The following is a 6,000-nucleotide window of genomic DNA, read 5'->3' as shown; positions in this document are numbered from 1 at the left end:
GTTCATTACCAGCAGGAGTCGTGGTTGTTCTTTTTTCTATTATGTTTTCTTCTTCTTTTGCTCCTTTTAGCCTGCAGCTTGCAACATGATCAGACTAGTGTTAAGGCAAATAGGGAAGCTTTCTCAGGGGTTTCCTTCCCATTAACCCTTTTCTCCATTCCTATTTTCAATTAGTACCTTGTTCTCTTTTTTAAAAGTTCTGTGTTTAATACCACATTTCTTCACTTGAAATTTCAATACCACCACCACCACCAACAAAAATATATAAGATACATCTGTGATTCTAAGGTGAACTCCATTTTTAGAGATGCTTGTCTAGGAAAAAGTGAATCTTAGAATTAAAAACAAACAAATCAGTATGCCTTTTAAAATCAAGTCCCTCAGGGAGATAGGGTGGAAACCAAAATTATTATTATTATTATTATTATTTGAAACACAACAAGATGAGTCCACAGCAAAGAAGATCACTCTGCTGGCTGTTGTACTGGATCACACGTCTGACACTTCCCAAGTGTCTAGGACTGTGTGATGTATTGGCGAATAATGCGTGAAGATCCCAGTAGGGTGACCTTTTGTAGCTGACAGATGGTAATTTTGTCAGCGCCAATTGTTTAAGTGCAGGCCAAGGCCTTTAGGCACTGCACTCAGTGTGCCGATCACCACTGGGACCACCTTTACTGACTTGTGCCAGAGTCTTTGCAGTTTGATCATTAAATCCTCGTATTGTGTCAGCTTTACCTGTTGTTTCTCTTCAATCCTGCTGTCTCCTGGGATTGCAACATTGACAATCCATGCTTGGGTTTTTAACATGATTATGAGGTCAGGAGTATTATGCTCCAAAACTCTGTCAGTCTGAATTCAGAGGTCCCAGAGTACTTTTTCAGGCTTGTGGTCCCACCAGTTCTTTGTCGCAAGCAGATGGTATTTGTGGCACAAGTTCCAATGAATCCTCTGAGTAATGGTGTTATACCTCTGCTTATAGTCTATCTGTGCGATCTTCTTGCAGTGGATGAGGATGTGATCTATTGTTTCATCTGCTTCCTTGCAAAGTCTACACTTGGGATCTGTTGCTGACTTTTCGATTCTGGCTTGGATGGCATTGGTTCTAATGGCTTGTTCTTGGGCTGCCAGAATCAGGTCCTCCGTCTCCTTTTTCAAAGTTCAGTTTGTGACACACCTCAATGTTTTTTCTTTGTCAATTTTGCTATTATTGTTATTATTATTATTATTATTATTATTATTATTATTATTATTATTATTATTACAATGCTTGTATTTTACCAAAGCATGTGCCATGCTACTTATGATTTCTTTGGTAGCTGAATTTCTATAATCTTTATTATCTGACAAGCTTCTTAAGTTTCATTAGGTTGTGGAATAGGTGGGCTAGCAGCAATTTTCTCTCTCTGGAACAAAGATGGCTATGAAGCAGCAGGGATCTTCTTTCTGGTCCTTTCCTTTCCTTCTGTGACTCAGGACAGGAAAATGATTATAGAGCACTGGGGAATTCCTACTTCAAGGAGACAATTTCTGGGGGTCCGATGTCTCTGGTTCTGTACCTTTTCTGCATCTACCGCTTGTCATAGTATAACAGAACCATAAACTTGAAAGACACCTGAAAAGTCATCCAGTCGAACCCCATGCCAGGAATTAACACAGAATCTAAGCGCCTCCAGCCTTGTTACAGGCTTAGGTTGACCCTGAGCGAGGGCTGGGTAAATGACCCTGGAAAGCTGTATCCGGCCCTTGGGCCTTAGTTTGAGGACCCCGGATATATACAATATCACAGTACAGCAACAAATCATAATCTAAAACATGAAGGCAAGATTTTAGAAGTCTCTTGCTTTCACCTCAAACTTTAGAAAGCCCTGCTCTAGCCCATATTTTACTAGCTTCTTGCAATCCTCTGGTCTTGGGGGACGAGTTGCCTGGTAGCCACATGGGCCTCATGGAGCCGCTGTGGTGGCTCCAGCTGCACCCCTCCGTCAGGCCAGGCCTTCTCCTTCATTCCCTCTTTCCTTTCCTCAATCCCTCCCCTCCCCAAAGAAAAAGGACTATGCCTTCCTGCATGGAAAGGGACTCCATGGCGAGGCTTCTCTTCCCTCACAAGGGTTGGTGCTTCATTCTTCTCACGCAATGGGGAGAGGGGCTTTTGCCCATGCTCTGTAAGGCATTTTTCTTTTTGGGGAGTTTTAAGTTATTTCCCCTTCATTTTTTACATTTTTTTTTGTTTGAAAGACATAGATTGGATTAGAATGTGTTTTGCTGCCAAATTTGGTGTCAATTCGTCCAGTGGTGTTTGAGTTCTGTTAATTCCACAAACGAACGTTACATTTTTATTTATATAGATGAATGTTTTTTAATTGTATTTATGGTATTGTGAGCATCAGATTGTTGCTCTGTAAACCGTCTTGAGTTGCCTGCAGGCTGAGAAAGGCGGCATGCAAATACAGTAAATAAATAAATAAATAAATGTCGGGAGAGAATGGCCATACAGCCCAGAAAATTCACGGCAATCCAGTGATTCTGGCTCTGAAAGCCTTCAACAACATTCCCAAATGTTTTTCTGGGACTAGAGAGGTGTGCCCCAAGACATAAGCTCACTTTTAGCTGTCTTTTCCTGTACTTATCATCTCTTGTTAAATATACCTACTTCATCAAATAACATGTTTTGCCTATGGTTTAGTCTCTAACTGTAAAGCAGGAAACAAAACCAGCTGCGGGAATTCCTTTTGCCACTGCATTAGTTCCACATTGGCAAAATGTTTTGCTCTCTTAATCTGTTGATCTGCCAGATAGAGTAGCTCAGCTTTAAAAACAAAAGCACATATCTAAGTAATTTATCAAAAAGACGCGTTCTAGCACAAAAAATTACTAGTAGCCCCCATACGTTCTTGTTAATGTTGTGATTTGAAGAGAAAATGCCTCCATTAAATGGAATTTTCATTTATTTGTTGTATTTTGAAATTTGATCAAATATTTATATTTAAATTCCATCAAAAGAGCTTAGGATGATATACCATAAAATCAGCATGATCAATTCACAAGAAATATAAACCGTAAAGATCCTTTTAAAAAGCTTAAAAGATGCTAAACAATGTAACAAGTTTTAAAAAGAAAGATGAAAAAAATTAAAATATTTTAAGACAATTCAAAACAACATACGTAGATTTGTATAAAACCAGTTTTGCAAATAATAATGTTTTTATTGGGGAATAGAATGACAGTGGTTTATTCATTCATTCGTCTATTGTCCATTTTTTTTATTTGTTGGGTTTCACCCAGCACAGGATTTAAGGCAGCTTACAACAAATTAAAACTATGTAACTAAAAGACTTAATATAAAAGTTTAAAAACCTATTAAATAATAAGTTTTTGAAAAGAAACTGTAAACATATACAATTATATACAAAGAACAGACTGAAAAACTACATAAACATATACATGATGATTTCTCTATTCATGGGAGACATGATCCCACGCTTGCCACAGATAATATGGAATTCTATCTTTTTCCATAGAACAAATGACTAAGTGAAAAACAGAGTAAGTGAAACCATAGATAAGTGAAACCAGATTAATTAGTAATGTGGATATAGGGGTCATACAATATATACATGTTTGCAGTCTATCAAATTATATATAAAATATATCAGCTAAGAAACATTACACCGAACAGGATAGAACACTATATACATAAAGGAATACTTGTGAAACAATTAACAAATAAAATTAACTTGCAGGGATTTAAAAAAGAATTTTGATAACTTCATTATATATGTATTATCTCCTCCCATCTTTTATTGCATATGTATGGTCTCCATGCAGTTATTTCTATTTTTATTGCATGTATATTATCTTCCCCTTATCTTTTAACAGACCCTGAAGGCCATATAAATATTTGGTCTGAAAAGCATTGGGCTTATCTGTGAAAAACACAACACACATCCTGAGTATTTTTATATATATGGAATATTAGACATTGTAGCCAGTCCTAATTCACTAGATATGGCAGAAGAGAAATCCAAAATATAATTAGATGATTACAACACAATGTCATTTTTTCTGTTTGACCTGGTTCTAAAACCATATTTAATTTTGTTGGTTTGTTAGAAATCATTAGAAACTTAGACTACCCTCATGAGGGCTCCTTAGGGAAAGGACCCTCAGGGCTACTGTTTAATGTGCCGCATGACAGTTGAGGGACCAATAGCTTTTCTCCTGTTGGTGGGCTTCCTGTTAAAATATGTCTCTTCCTCTCTCCCTTCTCCCAAGATGTTTATCTGTTTGAGGCAATTTCTTCCCCAGCCACTGTCTTCACTCTTTTAGTGCCTGAGTGAAGCCAGAAGATGAGAGGAGACAGGAGAGGAAGGGCTCACTTAATGCATATCTTGGTCAAAGTGGCATTCCTTTCCTCTTTCTTACCAGTATTTCTCTTCCTCTACTCATTTGTTGGTTGCAGCAAATGAAAGTGAACCCCTCTACAGAGGTTTTGATGGGATTCCCACCAGGAGAAAAGGTTTGCGACCAGTCTTGATATTGAGAGACATAGGGAGGGTGAGTCTATCAAGGGATCGAAGGCATTGATGAACCATGTATAGGTGGGCAAAGGGGGTACCATCGATGCCATATGCCACAAGAGGACCCAAATGTCTCTGGCTGATATGCCGCAATTTCTGCAACATGCTTCCATGGCCAACCAAAAGAATGTTCTCTCAAAATCAAGGAACATTCTGATTAATTTGATGCAATTCGTGGGAACCAGCTGGGATTTAATGATGAAACCAGTAACTGTAGAGGTGAGAGTGTGGTTTCAAGATAATTTAGGAGGGTCAGTGACCAATAAGCAATCATCCAGATAGGGGAAAAGAGTGACTCAACATAGTTGAAGCTCTACAGCCATTACTACCATGCATTTAGTGAAGACTCTGGGGGCCGTAGTCAGGCAAAGGGAAGGATGATGAAGCAATATGCCTAATTTCCAACTCAGAAAGAGATGATGTGCCAGTGTGATATGAAAATATGCATCCTTTAAGGTTAGACAACGCAGTGACCATATGGATGTATGTGGGAAGGATGAAGTTGTTGAGTCTGCAGAGGTCGAGGATGGGACAAAGATCTCATATTTTGGGGAAACAGTGAAGCACCAAAAGAAGAAGGTTAATTGATATTCCTCTTCTGATACTTTCTCGATAGCACCCTTGCTCAGGAGGACCTCTATTTCCTGAAGAATCACTGGCAATTTTGGTATGTGAGCAAAATACCAGTGGAAGTGAACTGTTCACAATGTTGAGCACCCACATACCTGAGGTTATGGAGGCCAAAACTGGGAAGAAAGCATTAAGATGCTCCTGGAAGAGGAGTAGAATGTAGGTGTGGGAGGTGGTGTTGGCTTCAGTGTTGATGACAGTGATATCAAAAAACGAATCATGATAACTCTCAGTGGTGTTTGATTTGACAACATAGTAACTGGATGACCTGTTTTGTTGACATTGGCACTGGGGCTGGAAGGGTATTGTTCCCAGAGCCCAAGGTGGATGAGAAAGACTGACACTGGACTTGAATATGAGTTGGCTGAAAAAAGGCTGGTAAGGTTTAGAATGTCAACAGGATCAAAAGGAACACTAATGCTGGGTCTGAGAAAGAAACCTGCATTTCTTCACTCTGGAGTGCAGTCAGCTGGTGCTTGTCTCGCCCTCCTGCCGGCATAAGGAAGGGGCAAGACACCCTGTCCTTATGCCGAGAGAACAGCCCAAGGATCAAGAAGGAGGATCACGGGGGGAGGGGGCTCTCTTTTTCCTCCCACCCTTGTTGGGAGAATTGGAGGCATAGCCTATTCTAACTCCCACAGCACATCAAGAGCCAGAGGTACTTGAACAAGTGAGACCTTCAGAAGTGCAAGTAACTGGCCCCCATCTTTCTGAAAGTCTCTTCTTTAATTACATTTTGAGAACTAAATGGGTGTGGAATAGCACAGCCAAATCTATTAATTGGGATTTG

This window comes from Anolis sagrei, chromosome 3, assembly GCF_037176765.1.
Source record: "Anolis sagrei isolate rAnoSag1 chromosome 3, rAnoSag1.mat, whole genome shotgun sequence".
In the NCBI taxonomy this organism is placed as follows: domain Eukaryota; kingdom Metazoa; phylum Chordata; class Lepidosauria; order Squamata; family Dactyloidae; genus Anolis; species Anolis sagrei.
Note: the sequence above shows the minus strand (reverse complement) of the source record.